Source organism: Elephas maximus, chromosome 11, assembly GCF_024166365.1.
Source record: "Elephas maximus indicus isolate mEleMax1 chromosome 11, mEleMax1 primary haplotype, whole genome shotgun sequence".
NCBI lineage: Eukaryota > Metazoa > Chordata > Mammalia > Proboscidea > Elephantidae > Elephas > Elephas maximus.
In genome coordinates, this window is record NC_064829.1 from 21,735,785 (window position 1) to 21,755,593 (window position 19,809).

At 38.7% G+C, this 19,809-nt stretch overlaps 1 protein-coding gene across 17 annotated transcripts in view; it reads right to left on the minus strand.

Annotated features, from left to right (window-relative positions):
• DLGAP1 (DLG associated protein 1) overlaps positions 1-19,809 on the minus strand; it is a 1,139,806-nt gene that overhangs the window by 829,401 nt on the left and 290,596 nt on the right. For 2 of the 17 annotated variants that reach the window (XM_049901323.1, XM_049901325.1), the window contains one exon: positions 19,078-19,144. The exons of the other annotated variants lie outside the window; for them this stretch is intronic. The gene's annotated coding sequence lies outside the window, so the exon portion shown is untranslated. The remainder of the gene's footprint in view (positions 1-19,077; positions 19,145-19,809) is intronic. 17 annotated transcript variants of the gene reach the window in all.

The window sequence follows — 19,809 nt, forward strand, 5'->3', positions numbered from 1 at the left end:
GAGATGTCATAGCTGAAAATTCTTTCCCAATCTGTAGGTGGTCTTTTTACTCTTTTGGAGAAGTCTTTAGATGAGCATAGGTGTTTGATTTTTAGGAGCTCCCAGTTATCGGGTTTCTCTTCATCATTTTTGGTAATGTTTTGTATTCTGTTTATACCTTGTATTAGGGTTCCTAGGGTTGTCCCAATTTTTTCTTCCATGATCTTTATCATTTTAGTCTTTACGTTTAGGTCTTTGATCCACTTGGAGTTAGTTTTTGTGCATGGTGTGAGGTATGGGTCCTGTTTCATTTTTTTGCAAATGGATATCCAGTTATGCCAGCACCATTTGTTAAAAAGGCTATCTTTTCCCCAATTAATTGACACTGGTCCTTTGTCAAATATCAGCTGCTCATACGTGGATGGATCTATGTCTGGGTTCTCAATTCTGTTCCATTGGTCTAGGTGCCTGTTGTTGTACCAGTACCAGGCTGTTTTGACTACTGTGGCTGTGTAATAGGTTCTGAAGTCAGGTAAAGTGAGGCCTCCCACTTCCTTCTTCTTTTTCAGTAGTGCTTTGCTTATCCAGGGCTTCTTTCCCTTCCATATGAAATTGGTGATTTGTTTCTCTATCCCCTTAAAATATGACATTGGAATTTGGATCGGAAGTGCGTTAAATGTATAGATGGCTTTTGGTAGAATAGACATTTTTACTATGTTAAGTCTTCCTATCCATGAGCGGGGTATGTTTTTCCACTTAAGTATGTCCTTTTGAATTTCTTATAGTAGAGCTTTGTAGTTTTCCTTGTATAGGTCTTTTAAATCCTTGGTAAGATTTATTCCTAAGTATCTTATCTTCTTGGGGGCTACTGTGAATGATATTGATTTGGTTATTTCCTCTTCGGTGTTCTTTTTGTTGATGTAGAGGAATCCAAGTGATTTTTGTATGTTTATTTTATAACCTGAGACTCTACCAAACTCTTCTATTAGTTTCAGTAGTTTTCTGGAGGATTCCTTAGGGTTTTCTGTGTATATAATCATGTCATCTGCAAATAGTGATAACTTTACTTCTTCCTTGCCAATCCGGATACCTTTTCTTTCTTTGTCTAGCCTAATTGCCCTGGCTAGGACTTCCACCACGATGTTGAATAAGAGCTGTGATAAAGGGCATCCTTGTCTGGTTCCCTTTCTCAAGGGAAATGCTTTCAGGTTCTCTCCATTTAGAGTGATATTGGCTGTTGGCTTTGCATAGATGCCCTTTATTATGTTGAGGAATTTTCCTTCAATTCCTATTTTGGTAAGAGTTTTTATCATAAATGGGTGTTGGACTTTCTCAAATGCCTTTTGTGCATCAATTGATAAGATCATGTGGTTTTTGTCTTTTGTTTTATTTATGTGATGGATTACATTAATGGTTTTTCTGATATTAAACCAGCCTTGCATACCTGGTATAAATCCCACTTGATCAGGGTGAATTATTTTTTTGATGTGTTGTTGGATTCTATTGGCTAGAATTTTGTTGAGGATTTTTGCATCTATGTTCATGAGGGTTATAGGTCTATAATTTTCTTTTTTTGTAATGTCTTTACCTGGTTTTGGTATCAGGGAGATGGTGGCTTCATAGAATGAGTTGGGTAGTATTCCGTCATTTTCTATGCTTTGGAATACCTTCAGAAGTAGTGGTGTTAACTCTTCTCTGAAAGTTTGGTAGAACTCTGCAGTGAAGCCGTCCGGGCCAGGGCTTTTTTTTGTTGGGAGTTTTTTGATTACCGTTTCAATCTCTTTTTTTGTTATGGGTCTATTTAGTTGTTCTACTTCTGAATGTGTTAGTTTAGGTAGGTAGTGTTCTTCCAGGAATTCATCCATTTCTCCTAGGTTTTCAAATTTGTTAGAGTACAATTTTTCATAATAATCTGAAATGATTCTTTTAATTTCATTTGGTTCTGTTGTGATGTGGTCCTTCTCGTTTCTTATTCAGGTTATTTGTTTCCTTTCCTGTATTTCGTTAGTCAGTCTAGCCAATGGTTTATCAATTTTGTTAATTTTTTCAAAGAACCAGCTTTTGGCTTTGTTAATTCTTTCAATTGTTTTTCTGTTCTCTAATTCATTTAGTTCAGCTCTAATTTTTATTATTTGTTTTCTTCTGGTGCCTGATGGATTCTTTTGTTGCTCAGTTTCTATTTGTTCAAGTTGTAGGGACAGTTCTCTGATTTTGGCTCTTTCTTCTTTGTGTATGTGTGCATTTATCGATATAAATTGGCCTCTGAGCACTGCTTTTGCTGTGTCCCAGAGGTTTTGATAGGAAGTATTTTCATTCTCGTTGCTTTCTATGAATTTCCTTATTCCCTCCTTGATGTCTTCTACAACCCAGTCTTTTTTCAGGAGGGTATTGTTCATTTTCCAAGTATTTGATTTCTTTTCCCTCGTTTTTCTGTTATTGATCTCTAGTTTTATTGCCTTGTGGTCTGAGAAGATGCTTTGTAATATTTCGATGTTTTGGACTCTGCAAAGGTTTGTTTTATGACCTAATATGTGGTCTATTCTAGAGAATGTTCCATGTGCACTAGAAAAAAAAGTATATTTTGCAGCAGTTGGGTGGAGAGTTCTGTATAAGTCTATGAGGTCAAGTTGGTTGATTGTTGTAATTAGATCTTCCGTGTCTCTATTGAGCTTCTTACTGGATGTCCTGTCCTTCTCCGAAAGTGGTGTGTTGAAGTCTCCTACTATAATTGTGGAGGTATCTATCTCACTTTTCAATTCTGTTAAAATTTGATTTATGTATCTTGCAGCCCTGTCATTGGGTGCATATATATTTAATATGGTTATGTCTTCCTGATCAATTGTCCCTTTTATCATTATATAGTGTCCTTCTTTATCCTTTGTGGTGGATTTAAGTCTAAAGTCTATTTTGTCAGAAATTAATATTGCTACTCCTCTTCTTTTTTGCTTATTCTTTGCTTGATATACTTTTTTCCATCCTTTGAGTTTTAGTTTGTTTGTGTCTCTAAGTCTAAGGTGTGTCTCTTGTAGGCAGCATACAGATGGATCGTGTTTCTTTATCCAGTCTGTGACTCCCTGGCTCTTTATTGGTGCATTTAGTCCATTTACATTCAGGGTAATTATAGATAAATAAGTTTTTAGTGCTGTCATTTTGATGCCTTTTTATGTGTGTTGTTGACAATTTCATTTTTCCACATACTTTTTTGAGCTGAGGCGTTTTTCTTAGTAAATTGTGAGATCCTCACTTTCATAGTGTTTGACTTTATGTTAGTTGAGTCGTTACGTTTTTCTTGGTTTTTATCTTGAGTTATAGAGTTGTTATACCTTTTTGTGGTTACCTTATTATTTACCCCTATTTTTCTAAGTAAAAACCTAACTTGTATTGTTCTATATTGCCTTGTATCGCTCTCCATATGGCAGTTCAGTGCCTCCTGTATTTAGTCCCTCTTTTTGATTATTGTGATCTTTTACCTATTGACTTCCATGATTCCCTGTTATGTGTATTTTTTTTTTTAATTAATCTTAATTTGTTTGTTTTTGTGATTTCCCTATTTGAGTTGATATCAGGACGTTCTGTTTTGTGACCTTGTGTTGTGCTGATATCTGATATTATTGGTTCTCTGGCCAAACAATATCCTTTAGTATTTCTTGTAGCTTTGGTTTGGTTTTTGTAAATTCTCTAAACTTGTGTTTGTCTGTAAATATCTTAATTTCGCCTTCGTATTTCAGAGAGAGTTTTGCTGGATATATGATCCTTGGCTGGCAGTTTTTCTCCTTCAGTGTTCTGTATATGTCGTCCCATTCCCTTCTTGCCTGGATGGTTTCTGCTGAGTAATCTGAACTTATTCTTATTGATTCTCCCTTGAAGGAAACCTTTCTTTTCTCCCTGGCTGCTTTTAAAATTTTCTGTTTATCTTTGGTTTTGGTGAGTTTGATGACAATATGTCTTGGTGTTTTTCTTTTTGGATCAATCTTAAATGGGGTTCGATGAGCATCTTGGATAGATATCCTTTCGTTTTTCATGATGTCAGGGAAGTTTTCTGTCAAGAGTTCTTCAACTATTTTCTGAGTGTTTTCTGTCTCCCCCCCCCGTTCTGGGACTCCAATCACCCGCAGGTTATCCTTCTTGATAGAGTCCCACATAATTCTTAGGGTTTCTTCACTTTTTTTAATTCTTTTATCTGATTTTTTTTCAGCTATGTTGGTGTTGATTCCCTGGTCCTCCAGATGTCCCAGTCTGCATTCTTATTGCTCGAGTCTGCTCCTCTGACTTCCTAGTGCGTTGTCTAATTCTGTAATTTTATTGTTAATCTTTTGGATTTCTACATGTTGTCTCTCTATGGATTCTTGCAACTTATTAATTTTTCCACTATGTTCTTGAATAATTTTTTTGAGTTCTTCAACAGTTTTATCGGTGTGTTCCTTGGCTTTTTCTGCAGTTATCCTAATTTCATTTGTGATATCTTTAAGCATTCTGTAAATTAGTTTTTTATATTCTGTATCTGATAATTCCAGGATTGTATCTTCATTTGGGAAAGATTTTGATTCTTTTGTTTGGAGGGTTGGAGAAGCTGTCATGGTCTGCTTCTTTAAGTGGTTTGATATGGATTGTTGTCTCCGAGCCATCACTGGGAAACTAGTTTTTCCAGATAATCCGCTGCATCCAGTCCAAATCCCGGCAGGACGATTCTCCGGCTGGGACGCTGCTCTTACTGCTCCAAGACCAGTCACTGCCTCCCGGGGACTTCTCCTACTGGCTGCATCCCATGCCGCCTGCGGAACCGGCTGGTCCCCCTCCCGGGGTTAGTTCAGGGGGGTGGAGCAGCTCTCTGTGCTTGTGCCGTACCTGACTGGTACGCTGGCTCCAGGCTCTGGAAACAATCGCTGCTTCCCCGTATTAGTTCGTTCTCCGTCTCTAAATCTGTGTTTGTTGTTCAGGGTTCGTAGATTGTTATGTATGTGATCGATTCACTTGTTTTTCCGTGTCTTTGTTGTAAGAGGGATCTGAGGTAGATTCTGCCTAGTCCGCCATCTTGGCTCCGCCTCTCTTGGTGTGTTTTTAAAACAAGCACTAACGCAGCTTCCGTAGCAAAGGTAAAACGTTACACTTCGGGCAGTGCAGCTCCTGTGTGGTGTGTGCTGGATGAAATGAATGTGCCAACAACACCAACCTGTCCTGCTCCCGGGCCAAAACCACAAGCACGAATGGGACTGGGGAGGAAGACAAACACTGGGAATTTACTGGAACAAGGCCAAGGGTTATAACAGAAAAGTAGAAGCAAAAAGCAATTTTAGAACACAAACTGCACCCTTTAAATACACCGCCTCCTACCAACTAATTTTAAAATTATTCACTCTCTCTAATGTTCATTTTCTTTCTTTAAAATTTTTTTGTTTATACTCAAACTTTTTAAATAGTATTTTAAATGCAAAAAAAAAAAATGTACACACCATACACAAACACATACATAGTCACATTCCCACTTATTTATTTTAGCTTTATTTTTTCAGTTGCCATCAAGTTGCTTCCAACTCATGGCGATTCCATGCGTGTCAGAGTAGAACCATGCTCCACAGGGTTTTTAAGTGGCTGCTTTTTCAGAAGTAGATGTCTAGGGGTTTCTTTCCAAGCACTGCTAGGTAGACTCAAACCTCCAACCTTTCAGTTTGCAGTCAAGTGTGCTAAGGATTTGTATCACCTGGGGAGTCCATATATTTTCTGTAGCATGAATAATTATATCATTGATGAACACAGCAACGAATGACTCTGCAGATTTACCATGCATCTATCATTATAGTATTTGGTTGTTGGGACAAACAAAAAACACAGAGTAGATAACACCTCCGTAGTCAGGATTAAAGAGATTGGGTTAAGATTTGAATTTTTTAAATTAAGAGGCATTATTTTTAAAAGGGTTTTGAATACACAGAAAAATCGAGCATATAATACCAAGAGTTGCCATATACTCCTGTCCCCTGCACTTTTTCCCTGATTAGTGACATGGTGCATTAGTGTGGTGCATTTGTCACAGCTGATGATGCAATACTGATGCATCATTATTAACTAAAGTCCATAGTTTACATTAGGGTTCACTCTTTGTGTTGTATATTTCTATGGGTTTTGACAAAAGTATAATGTCATGTATCCCTCATTACAGTATCATACAGAACAGTTTCACTACCCTAAAAATCCTTAGTCTTTCCTTGCTTTTTATGACCTGGAAAATCTTGAAGACTACTGGTCAGATAGTTTGTAGAATGTCCCTCAGTTTAGGTTGTCTAATATTTTTCTCATGATTGGGCTGGAGTTATGGGTCTCAGGGAAGAATGGCAGTGGTGAAGTGTCCTTCATATATCATATCATATATCCTATCATACCAGGGGGCACGTAATATCAACATGACTTATTGCTGGTGTCGTTAACCTCACCCTGGTTAAAGTGATGTATGCCAGGTCTGTGTACTATACAGTTATTGTTCTTCTTTTTACAGACTCTATTTGTTAAAAGTAAATCATTAAGTCTGGATCACATTCAAGGAGAGAGGAGTTAAGCTCTATCTCCTGGAAGGAGTAGTATCAAAAACTTTGTGCACATATGTTAAAACCACCAGAGTGATCAATTAGTTTCTAAATGAAGATAAAAAAAAAAAAAACCAGTGCCCTCAAGTCAATTCCAACAAAGTAGAACGGCCCCATAGAGTTTCCAAGGAGCACCTGGCAGATTCAAACTGCCGACCCTTTGGTTAGCAGGCATAGCACTTAACCACTACGCCACCAGGGTTTCCTGAATGAAGATAGAAGATACTTTTTGATAGAGAGAAAGGACTGCACAGGAAACAAACAGCTGAACTATAGATCAGGAAAAGTATTTCAACTTCATTTTGACTCTTCATACCCATCACTGTTCCTTTATTCTTTCTGTATTTTTTTTTTATTGTACTTTAGATGAAGGTTTACAGAGCAAATTAGTTTCTTATTAAACAATTAATGTACACATTGTTTTGTGACATTGGTTGCCAAACCCACAACACGTCAACACTCTTCCTTTCTCAACCTTGGGTTCCCTACTGCCAGCTTTCCTGTCCCCTCCTGACCTCTTGTCCTTGCCCCTAGGCTGGTGTGCCCCTTTAGTCTCATTTTGTTTTGAGCCTGTCTAATCTTTGGCTGAAGGGTAAACCTTAGGAGTGACTTCAGCACTGAGTTAAAAGGGCATCTGGTGGCTATACTCTCAGGGTTTCTCCAGTCTCTGTTAGACCAGTGAGTCTGGTCTTTTTTTCTTTTTTTTTTTTTTTTGAGTTAGAAATTTGTTGTATATTTTTCTCCAGCTCTGTCCGGGATCCTGTATTGTGATCCCTGTCAGAGTGGTCAGTGGTGGTAGCTGGGCACCATCTAGTTGTGCTGGACTCAGTCTGGTGGAGGCTGTGGTAGTTGTGGTCCATTACTCCTTTGGACTAATCTTTCCCTTGTGTCTTTAGTTTTCTTCATTCTCCCTTGCTCCAGGTGGGGTAAGACCAGTGGAGTATCTTAGATGGCCACTCACAAGCTTTTAAGACCCCAGACGCTACTTACCAATGTAGGATGTAGAATATTTTCATTATAAACTGTGTATGCCAATTGAGCTAGATGTTCCCCAAGACTATGGTCCCCAGCTCAGTAATTCGGTCCCTCAGGGAGTTTGGATGTGTCTATGGAGCTTCCATGACCTTGTATCTTTATTCTAATGTTTATTTTAATGTAAGTAAACATAACCCAGTTAAGTTATATCTTCCTTTTGTCATAACTGTACCACATAAAATTTTTTTTAAATCTTTTTTTTAAAGCATAGTTTCAATGCCTAAATATCTTAATTTTCACCATGATTCAGTCTGACACAAATTTCAAATTATCTACAAATGATTACACCAAAAAACTTACTCAAAACAAAAGATACATACATTTTCTTGTTTTCCTTTTTTTACTTTCGTGAGTGGGAGAACAAATACACACTAACTATAATGGTCTCCAGTGAATACTAATAATGGTACCAAGAGCATCTCAGTAAAATACTGAAGAGGTTCCCAGAGAACAGATTTTCGAGATGGCAAATTATATCAGCAGCACTAAAATTCAAGTTTAATTAGCCATGGCACTTCTGTACACTTTATAGCTGATGAAATGCTCATCAGCTCTAACAATTCTTAGTAAGTTCTGTTTAAATTTAATTTCTATTTCCGTTTGACAGTAACTGAGGAAAACGTGTGACTCAACACAATGATAATACGGCATAGCTCAAGTACTGTAAGTTTTCAGTTTGTTCTTAGTTACTCACCTAGCCAATTTAATTTTAAAATCATAAACTCTTCCAGCCTCCCTTTGGGAAACAACAATGTACTCTGAAAGTTTTCCTCAGGTTTTTAACTTTGATAGAGTGAATATATCAAATGAGAAATGTTTTATATAGTCAGGCCCTTTTGTTCTTTAATTTATCAAAAATAGTAGCATTTTTTTAAATCATATTCTGGCAAATATCTATTCCTTTAGAGGAATGATAAGTGAGCAAATTTAGTGCCACTCTTATAACTGTAGGATTTAAATAAGAGGGAGAAATAGTCCCAACATCAACTCTCCCTACACTCTTTACTACTCAAGAGAATTTGGAGAGATACTGACATTTCTTGTCTCTTCTTTTCTTATTCATAACAATAAATCTAAAAGAACAGTTAAGATGTTAACTAAAGAAGTAACCGAAGAAGCATGCAGACCCTAGTGCTAATTTTTAACCTTTTTTGGCGGGGGGGGGGTGGGAGAGGGGGAGTATAGGACGAAAAAACAAAAGATGTTAAAAAGCAAAGATGTCACCTTGAGGACTAAGGTGCATCTGACCCAACTCATGATATTTTTAAATTGCCTCATATGAATGCAAAAGCTGGACAATGAATACGTACGAATGAAGAAGAATTGAAGTCTTAGAATTACGGTGTTGGTGAAGTATGTTGAATATACTATGGACTGCCAGAAGAACGAACAAGTCTTACTTGGAAAAAGTACAGCCAGAGTGCTCCTTGGATGTGAGAATGGGAGACTTAGTCTCACATACTTTGGACATATTATCAGGAGGGACCAGTCCCTGGAGAAGGACATCATGCTTGGTAAAGTAGAGGGTCAGTAAAAAAGAAGACGACTCTCGACGAGACAGATTGACACAGTGGCTGCAACAATGGGTTCAAGCATAATAAGATTATGAGGATGGCGAAGGACTGGATAGTGTTTCATTCTGTTGTGCGTGGGGTCGCTACAAGTCAGCACCTAATAAGAACAACAACATAGGACGAAAAAGAGAATTTCAGAGCTATTTGTTTTTTACCTATTTGTGAGGAGTTTCCTGATTTGTGCCCAGGTCACTGTGGCTTCCTTTCCTGAGCCCACAAGGAACATTTCAGTCCTTCATTCTAATACTTATCCTACTCAGGTCCACTTTTCAGCTCATTGGAGGCACATATTCTTCTGCCACTTGAGGAAACACTCGCTTCTTGAAATCAGACAACATGACATTTTCTTGTACCCTCATGATGGCCAACACACCGTGGGCAGCTATTAAATATTTATTAAAATGAATTTAAAAAATATCTTACATTTTAAACTCCCCAAATTGTATATATTTCATGAAGAAAACTGGAAAAACACAAGTAAAAAAAAGAATAAGAAACTGACTTTAATCCAACCATCCTGAGACAACCAGTGCTAAGACAAATCTACAGATGACTCTGACACAAAGATGGAATCATTAGGGAAGCTGTTTGCGATATTAATAGAAAGAACCAATGGAGCAGTTTAATATAAGAGATAAAGTAGAAAGGGGTGAAATCACTGATTTCATGATTTTCAAAAAGTTAGATTTAATCATACATTTATTTTTGATGGAGAAAATAATTATGTTAATATTTTTGGGAAAGAAACATGGGTAATTTAAGTGCAGACCAAAAAAAAAAATGACTTTTTGGGTTAAAAAATGTGTAGACTTAGGGGTAGGAAGTGTGAGAAACATTTTATAAACATGAAATCATTTAATCCTTACAACCACCTCAGCAGGTGGGTATTGTTGCTAGCCCTGCTTACAGATGTGAAAACTGAGGCTGAGAGAGTCTTTCTAAGGTCTAATAGCAAGGATGTGACTCCAGTATCAGTTTATTAACCCAGAAGTGATATTGCAAAGGGTTGTAACTGCTATTTAGCTATGGAAGTCCCCGAGTAGTGCAAACGGTTAACACGTCCTGCTGCTAACAGAAAAGTTAGAGGTTCGAGTCCACCCAGAGGTGCCTCAGAAGAAAGACTTGGTCATCTACTTCCAAAAACTCTCAGCCACTGAAAAACCTGTGAAGCACAGTTGTACTCTGACACACACGGGGTCGACATGAGTCAGAATCAACTCCGCAGCAACTATTTTTTGGTTTTTGTTTTTTATTGGCCCAGCTGAAGCTGGAATCGCAACTGTGTGACAGCCAATTAGGAGAGATGTTCATTTTCTCACGCCTTTATTAACCCAATCATCATACATTTAACATTTCCCTGCCAGATACTAGGAACTGTAGCAGTCTAGAAGCAGAAGCAAAAAAAGAAAGTTTGGCTGGACTTACGATTAGATCAGGGAGTGTCGAGCACAGTGACTATGAGGTAAAGGAATTGGAGGTACTGCTGAAAACATTAATGAAATGACGGACTGGCAGGTAGGAAATAAAATTATGTAAGAGAGACTGGGTGCCCAGAAAAATAAGAACTGGAGTGATTAGAGGCTTCAGTGAAATAAAAAATAAAGTGAGGCATTAAGAATAAGGAGAAGATTAATGTAAGAAAGGTTTACCATTAACTGAAAGTTGCACATGTGGAGTTCTTTGGGCAATGGCAACTTTCAAGGTGGGCCAACATGAGGAAATTGCTAACATGAGGTGTAAGTGACAGGAAAGTCACTATGACATTATCACTTGTGATAGTCACCCATGACTATCGGAGGTTGTGTTAGATGGCATCGAGTTGGTTCCAACTCATAGCGACCCTAGGTATGACAGAAGGAACACTGTTGCAGGAGGTATGGAAAACAGGGGCTCTGAGCTTGGCTCAACCCCCACCGAATGTAAGGAAGTGACGGAATGGGATTAACATCAAGGGGACCACATGTGAATTGTTAATGGAAAATAAAGGTTATTCCGGTTATGGAGCAAGAGTCCATAGAATTATCACAGCCTTGTTTGAACCTGTTTGTATTTTATTCCCAGCAACTTTTGTTTGTAATGATGCATGAAGTAAACTTTTTTTCTTGTTTTGTTTTTTTGCCTGTGCTGTCTAAAATAACACTTTGTTAGTCATCTGAAAATGCAACCTATTTTCAGTGTTTTCAGAGATGACAAACAACTCCAAGTCTATCAGCATGATTTACAGGTTCATAAATTTTAGTTTTTTTTTTTTTTCTCATTTTTTCCATAACAGAATACACGACTTTCCCTGTAGAGTGTCATGGTTAGAAAAAAACAAAAACAAAAAACCCATTGCCATCGAGTTGACTCTAACTCATAGCGACCCTACAGGACAGAGTAGAACTGTCCCATACAGTTTCCAAGGAGCAGCTGGTGGATTCGAACTGCCGACCTTTTGGTTAGCAGCTGAGGTCTTAACCATTGCACCACCAGGGCTCCTACACCACCAGGGTTAAGGGCATGTATTTTACAACCAGATGCCCTGAGTTCAAATCTCACCTCATCCATTTACTACTAGTCGCCCGATTTAGGCAAGTCACTTCTAATTTCTCTGTTCCTTGGTAACCTTATCAGTAAAATGGCATAAACAATACTACCAGTATCATGGGGTTTTGCGAGGATTCAATCAGTAAATATATGTAAAGGACATCCTATACGCACTGGAATATGGTAAGGGGTAAAGCAGTGTTGGGTATCATTATTATTAGTAGAAGGCCCTTATCCATTTATCTACTTAACTTTCCCTCCTCTGGATCTTCGTCCTGTCCATTACATCTCTCTGGAGCAGCAGCGTGCAAATGGCACAGAGTCATGTTGGTGACACATGGCCTGGTATAGGGACATCACAACGTTTTCTCTGGTGTTTTTGTACCTCTTCCTAGTGATGCTCAGGCCATTTTGGCTTATGTGTTACAGCAACATGTTGAGTCAAGATTTTCAAAGACCTTTCAAAAGTGTTTCCCTAATTTCCAGTTTGCATTTTGTAGCTACAAAAGCAAAATGACCCTCAGTATTGTGGTCTAAGGAATAAGTAATTACTGTTGCAAGAATTGCTGTAAGAATTTAGTTATATAATATAGGTAAAACACCTAGCATTTAATAAATGATTATTCCATACAATGTCAAGGTTTTATTTGACTCAACTTCTGGTAAGTCATCCATCATGTTCTTATGGAAACGGCATTGAACCTGACTTAGAAATATGACTTAGATTTTTGGTTTTCAGTTTCTTTACATGCAAAGTTGAGGAACTGGTCTCTAGATAAATGTTATTCTGCTGACTTTTTCTGGTGTCAACTCTCATTTCTAAGGTCCCTCTTTCAGTCTTCCGTGCAACAAAAACACCACCTCAAAATATTTCTGTAATCACCTTTGGAAACCCTAGATATGGATTTCTTTATCTACAGAATTGCTCCCAACAGTTATCACAAATGGTAATATACGGTTATTAAATAGTCTTCAAAAAACCATGCAGAAGCATAGTTAAGAATTACTGGATTACAGCTGAGTGAAACAAGTCAGTCACAAAAGGACAAATATTGTGTGAGACCACTACTGTAAAAACTCATGAAAAGGTTTACATACAAAAAGAAACAATCTTTGATGGTTATAAGCGAGGGGAGGGGTGAGGATGGCAAAACACTTAATAGACAAAAGATAAGGGGTAACTTTGGCAAAGGGTAAGATAGTATACAATATTGGGGAAGCCAGCACAGCCTGTATAAGGCAGGGCCATGGTAGCTCCATAGACACACCCAAACTCCATGAGGGACCAAACTGCTGGGCTGAAGGCTGTGGAGACCATGGTCTCAGGGAACATCTAGCTCAACCAGCATAATATAGTTTATAAAGAAAATGTTCTACATTCTACTTTGGTGAGTTCCATCTGGGTCTTAAAAGCCTGTGAGTGGCCACCTAGGACACTCCACTGGTCTCACCCCTTTGGTAGCAAGGAAGAATGAAGAAAACTAAAGACACAAGGGAAAGATAAGGCCAAAGGACTAATAGACCATATCTACCACAGCCTCCTCCAGACTGAGCCCAGTACAAGAAGATGGTGCCTGGCTACCACCACTGACTGCTCTGACAGGGATCACAATAGGGGGTCCTGAACAGAGCTGGAGAAAAATGTAGAAGAAAATCCTAACTCATAAAAAGAAGACCAGACTTGCTGGCCTGACAGAGACTGGAGAAACCCTGAGAGTATGGATCCCAGTCATCCTTTCAGCTCAGTAATGAGGACACCCCTGAGGTTCACCCTTCAGCCAAAGACTGAACAGGTCCATGGAACAAAACAAGACTAAAGCCCTGCGGTGGGGACTGGAAAGTAGGAGGGAACGGGAAAGCTGGTAATAGGGAACCCAGGCTTGAGAAGGGAGAGTGTTGACATGTCGTGGGGCTGTTAACCAATGTCATAAATGTACTGTTTGATGAGAAACTAGTTTGTTCTGTATACCTTCATCTAAAGTTCAGTAAAAAAAAGAAAAAAAATACTAAATTACAAATATGTGTGTGTGTGTGTGTGTGTGTGTGTGTGTGTAGATGGGTGATGAGATGTGTGTGTTAATATATAAATTAAGACATGTAGGTGCATGCTGTGGATTAAATTGTGCTTCCCAAAGAGATATATTGAAGTCCTAACCCCTGGTACCCATGAATGTGAGCCTGTTTGGAAACAGGGTCTTCTCAGGTAATGCCAGTTCACATGAGGTCATACTACAGTAGGGTGGTATTCTTATCAAAGAGGAGAAGAGGACAGAGAGAAGATGCAGATAAGGTGGCCACGTGAAGACGGAGGCAGAGTGCAGTAATGTGGGGCTACCAGAAGCTAAAAGAAGCAGGAAGGGTCTTCCCCTAGAGCTTTCTGAGACAGTGCGGCCCTGACAATATCTTGATTTCAGACTTCTGGCCTCCAGAACTGAGACAACACATTTCTGCTCTTTTAAGCCATCTATTTTGTGGTCCTGTGTTACAACAGCCTGAGGACTCTAATACAGTGTGTACATGTGCATAAATGTCTGGAATGAAAGAAGCTTAAACATCAAAATGTTAACAGTAGTTTTCTGGAGGATGGTAGGATTATGAGGAAGTTTCATTTTGTTCTCTCTATCATTCTTTAAAGAGGCAATGCTGATTCAGTGGTAGAATTCTTGCCTTCTGTGCAGGAGACCCTACCACCTGTCAGGGGTCAACTCCAGGACAGTTACCAACAACAACAATCTTTTTTTGTTGATTGAATTTTTGCACTATGTAAGAATTACTTTCAGAATACAAAAATTAAAGCTCTAATAGAAACTGTTTGGTTGGGGATCCAGGCTTTCCCCACCCTAATTTTATGTGCAAAGATTTCTGCTAGAATAATGCATCTGGCCTTTTTACTTACCCTTTACTAACTCCTCCTTACGGGAAAAGCGTGACTTTTTAGTGGGTGAGGTTAGGGCAGGCAGAGCATGCTCCCCTCAGCTTCAGCCCATCCTTTCTTTTGGGCTCGCCTGCGAGGAAAGACGTCACAGGCTGGTCCAGTTGCTGCCATTTGGGCAGGGGCTCACCCAGGGTAGAGGTCTGAGCTCACCAGCTGTGCAAGTGTCTGCTTGTGGGAATCTACCTCATTAGGTTTGATGGCCGACTTGGCCACAATTCTAACACCAGTCTTCCATCTGTTTTACTGGTGACTTAAAGTGGTGACATTGTCATCCTCTATCTATCTTCCTCCCTCTCTTCATCCATCCGTCCCTCCCTCCCTCCCTCCCTTCCTTTCTTCCTACATATACACGTTTCTTCTGAACTCAGAAGAGGAACAGAGAGGTTATTCATTTCTGTCCCCACAAACCTCGGGCAGACATTTGTTTCCGCATTTTTTGTTTGTCTTTGTTTTGTCATTCCCCTTCCTAACAGTACACCAAATTCCTTTTGGGGAACTTCCTCACCTCCAATGGGTGATGCCTTAGTGAGATGATAAACCCTAGAAGATAAAGGGCTCCTTGGTGCTTCTTTATGTGAAGAATTAGAGTTGAGGGGGGAAACCAAAGACAGAGGGATGAACAGTGAGAGTCAGCTCCTTGGCTGTGGGCGGATGGGCAGGGCACATGAGTCACACTGTTGGTGGGGAGGGGGGGTCCAGGTTCCTGCCTTTTCTGAGATCAGCTCTGCAGTGTCCCCCCTCAAACCTGTCATTTTCCCCAAGACCCTTCTACTAAATTCCTGATTTGCTTGTGTCACCCAGAGTTAAGTTTTGGTTTGCGGCAACAACCACTCTAGAATGAAAAAAGGAAGTAATCATGGCGTGAGTTATGAGCAAATGAAACAGATTATGTACAAATAGCTCCAGTGACAGCGTCAATTATTAAACTTAAACTAAGTTAGGTTAAGATGAATCCTTTGTAATTACTTCCCATCACAGATCATGACTAACACCAAATGAGTTGTTATGAGTATTAAAGCTATAATGAAAATATTATGATGCAATATTTTATACAGGCAGATGAAAAATTCATTTGGATTCCTTACCTGCAAAAACAATCTTCAGACGCTACAGGCCATTTAAAGTATTTCAGGTATGGCATCCCTCTATTTGTGCAAGATAGGGTTTCCTCTCAGTCTGTTCTGACATTTGTAAAAAGAATTAATACTACCTTCTTCAAAGCTTGATGAGAGATAAATTTGATGAGATACGTGAGTGTTCCTAGAAGATCCTTCATAAATTATGAATCAAACCTAAATAGTACTTCCAAACTATTTTCCAGTAAAAACCAAAGGCCTGAGTAAGTAGAAAAAAAAAGAGGCTGACATCTGTAGTTATTTAGATCATCGATAAAGAATAAATCTAGCTTTTTAATTTATGCCAAACTGGCAACATTTCGACAAACTGTTTTTTCTTTTAATTAAATAGAAGCAGGAAAGCCTTGACGGTGTTGGAATTTTTGTTTAACTATGCAAATGTGCAGTGGAAGTTTTGAAAAATTATATTCTCTTTTGCACTCTTCACTTTTAGTATCCTACCTTCAAAAACCTTATCCAGTAACTATTTGTTGAGAAGATATAGTCAGTTAAAAAGAGCACACTGATACAAAAATAAATGAATAAATAAGAAATTACACATTTATAGTAGCATCATTAATTCTCATCAAAAACAGGTAACTGCCCTTTCAGGCTTCTGGAAGCAAATGTGCCAGCACTGGGAGCTGCTCCATACCTTCAGGTTGTCAGAGATTGCAATCCAGGCCCACCTGCACCCAAATCATTTGGAATTGCTTTTTAATAGAGTACTGGTTACTGATGGGTTTTAATAGAGTGGATTTGTGAATTGTTATCCCCCTTCCAAGTTACTGAAATACAATTTCTTCAGCAGTAGTGTACAGGGATAGCCATCGATAATGAACTTCTCATGTCATTTTCACGAACATCAAAATTTCAGAACCAGAGCTTACATCATCTGTAATAGATTTTATTACTGATTAGACAGCAGGCAAAGCAGGGCCACTACGGGAAGCTGGGAGGGTTGTACACTGTACAGCTTTGGAGAGTATGGTTGACATTACAGTTTATGCTGTACAGGAGCTCTGATCACAAGACTTAATTCATACCTTATATTTGCCAGATGTTTGAACAAACGAATGCAATGCTGGAAATGTTCACTTGTCTATGCCAAGAAATTTGAAGACAGTTACCTGGCCAACTGACTGGAAGAGGCCCATATTTATGCCTATTCCTAAGAAACGTGACCCAACTGAATGTGGAAATTATTGAACAATATCGTTAATATCGCGCCAAGCAAAATTTTGCTGAAGATCATTCAAAAGTCGCTGCAGCAGTATATCGACAAGGAACTGCCAGAAATTCAAGCCAGATTTAGAAGAGGATATGGAACCAGGGATATCATTGCTGATGTCAGATGGGTCCTGGCTGAAAGCAGAGAATACCAGAAAGATGTTTACTTGTGTTTTATTGATTATGCTAAGGCATTCGACTGTGTGGATCATAACAAATTGTGGATAATGTTGTGGAGAATGGGAATTCCAGAACACTTAATTGTGCGCATGAGGAATCTGTACATGGATAAAGAGACAGTCATTCGAACAGAACAAGGGAATACTGCGTGGTTTAAAGTCAGGAAAGGTGTGTGTCAGGGTTGTATCCTTTCACCATACTTATTCAGTCTATGCTGAGCAAATAGCTGAGAAGCTGGACTAAATGAAGAAGAACAGTGCATTAGGATTGGTGAAAGACTCATTAACAACCTGTGATATGCAGATGACACAAGCTTCCTTGCTGAAAGTGAAGAGGACTTGAAGCACTTACTAATGAAGATCAAAGACCACAGCCTTTATTATGAATTAAAAGAAAACAAAAATCCTCACAACTGGACCAATAAGCAGCATCCTGAAAAAGAGTGGCAAGATTGAGGTTGTCAAGAATTTCATTTTACTTGGATCCACAATCAACACCCATGGAAGCAGCAGTCAAAAAATCAAAAGATACTTGCATTGGGCAAATCAGCCACAAGAGATCTCGTTAAAGTGCTAAAAACAAAGAGGTCACCTTGAGGACTAAGGTGCACCTGACTCGAGCCATGGTGTTTTCAATCGCCTCATATGCTGTGAAAACTGGACAATGAATAAGGAAGACTGAAGAAGAATTGATGCCTTTGAATTGTGGTGTTGGCAAAGAATACTGAATAGACCATGGACTGCCAAAAGGACGAACAAATCTGTCTTGGAAGAAGTATGACCAGAATGCTCCTTAGAAGCAAGGATGGCAAGACTACGTCTCACATACTTTGGACATGTTGACAGGAGGGATCAGTCCCTGGAGAAGGACATCACGCTTGGTAAAGAGGAAGACTCTCAATGCGATGGACTGACATGGTGGCTGCAGCAATGGGCTCAAATGCAGCAACAATCATGGGAATGGCGCAGGAGCGGGCAGTGTTTTATTCTGTTGTGCATAGGGTTGCTATTAGTCTGAATTGACTCGACGGCACCTAACAACAACAACAACAATAACAACTGCCAGGGAGTAGTTGCTAAAGTAGGGGCCCTGGCAAAAGGTCAGCAGATCAAACCTACCAGCCATTCTGTGGGAAAAAGATGTGTCAGTCTGCTTTCCTAAAGGTGGTACAGCCTCAGAAACCCATGAGGCAGTTCTATTCTGTCCTATAGGGTCACTATGACTCAGAATCGACTCAACAGCAACAGGTTTGTTTTTTTGGTTTTTTAGTTCCTAAAGTAGCAACCGAGAGAATCCATGCCATTTGTACTTTTTATCAAAACCTCCCGTTTTCAATGTCTCTAAGTATGAGATGTATGAAGAATTATATTTGGCCTTCTTCCTAAATCCTAAATAAATGATCAACTTCATGTGGACAATTCAATATATTTTGTCATTTATTTGATGGAGTCTAGGTTTTAAACCAAGAAGCTGAAGAAAAAGAAAAACCTTTGTTTATAAAATGTGGGCCTCAGAAGTATTGAATCAACAATTCTACCTAATGAGAATTATCTGTCTTCATTTTGTAGTTTGTTAGTATATTCCCAGAAGGTCCCTGAAGAAAAAAAAAAAAATCTATTAAAAAAATCCATTTCTCCTCATGGAAATACTACCAAAAACTGGTTTGCTTTAAAAAAGAAAAATAGCCTCACATTACAAAAAGTACCTGATGTTACAGTTAATCAAATTGAGTAGTTCTAGGAGCCACAAAGAATTCCAGCATCTCGACACCCACTTCCTGATGGTCAAGATACATTGAGCAAATGTACCTTCAATTTAAAATCAAACTATACAAGCCTTCTTGATTATTTGTATGTTCATGGATATTTTCAGTAACAAAGTTTAAAATAATACTGTTTTAGAAGGTTAAAAGCTGAGATTATTACCTTCCTCAGGTAAAGTGGCCTGAGTTGGTCCAACTTCAAGTGGGTATTTTTCAATCTGGGCGTGATTCTGCAAATCAACACTGAATCCATTAGATCTACTTAATATCATTTCCTTACCCATAGCTCTTTATCCTCTTTTTACAATCTCTGTTTGTTTATTTAAATCTCTTCTCTGTTTTTTTACTCTTTCAAGCATGTCAAGTTTGCCCTCCAAAGAGACATTTCCTTTTTCTTGAAATTCAAATGTTGCATTAAAACATCTACAACCTCGTGTTAGAAATTCTCAATTAACCAAATAGTCCTTCACTGAAATGCAAGCTAGTCACCAAATTCAAGTTGTTTCTATCAGGAAAGAAAATTCCAGTGAAAGATTACTGTTTACTTGAATTCCATAGTGTTCATATGCATTTTCTATGAAAAATAGGTAGCTTTTTTCTTACAGACCTGGTCATCTAATTTTATCACATATGTATTTATGCATCAGAATCAAGTTGGCATTCTACATTTGTGTGAACGAACTCAATAAAGCCTTAAATTTATTTATCAAATATATTACTATGGAGGGATGACAGTGGTTTAGCGACAGAATTCTTCCCTTCCATGCAGGAGACACAGGTTCGATTTCTAGCCAATGCACCTGTCTGTCAGTGGAGGCTTGTGTATTGCTATGATGCTGAACAGGTTTCAGCAGAGTTTCTAGACTAAGAAAACTAGGAAGAAGGGTCTGGTGAT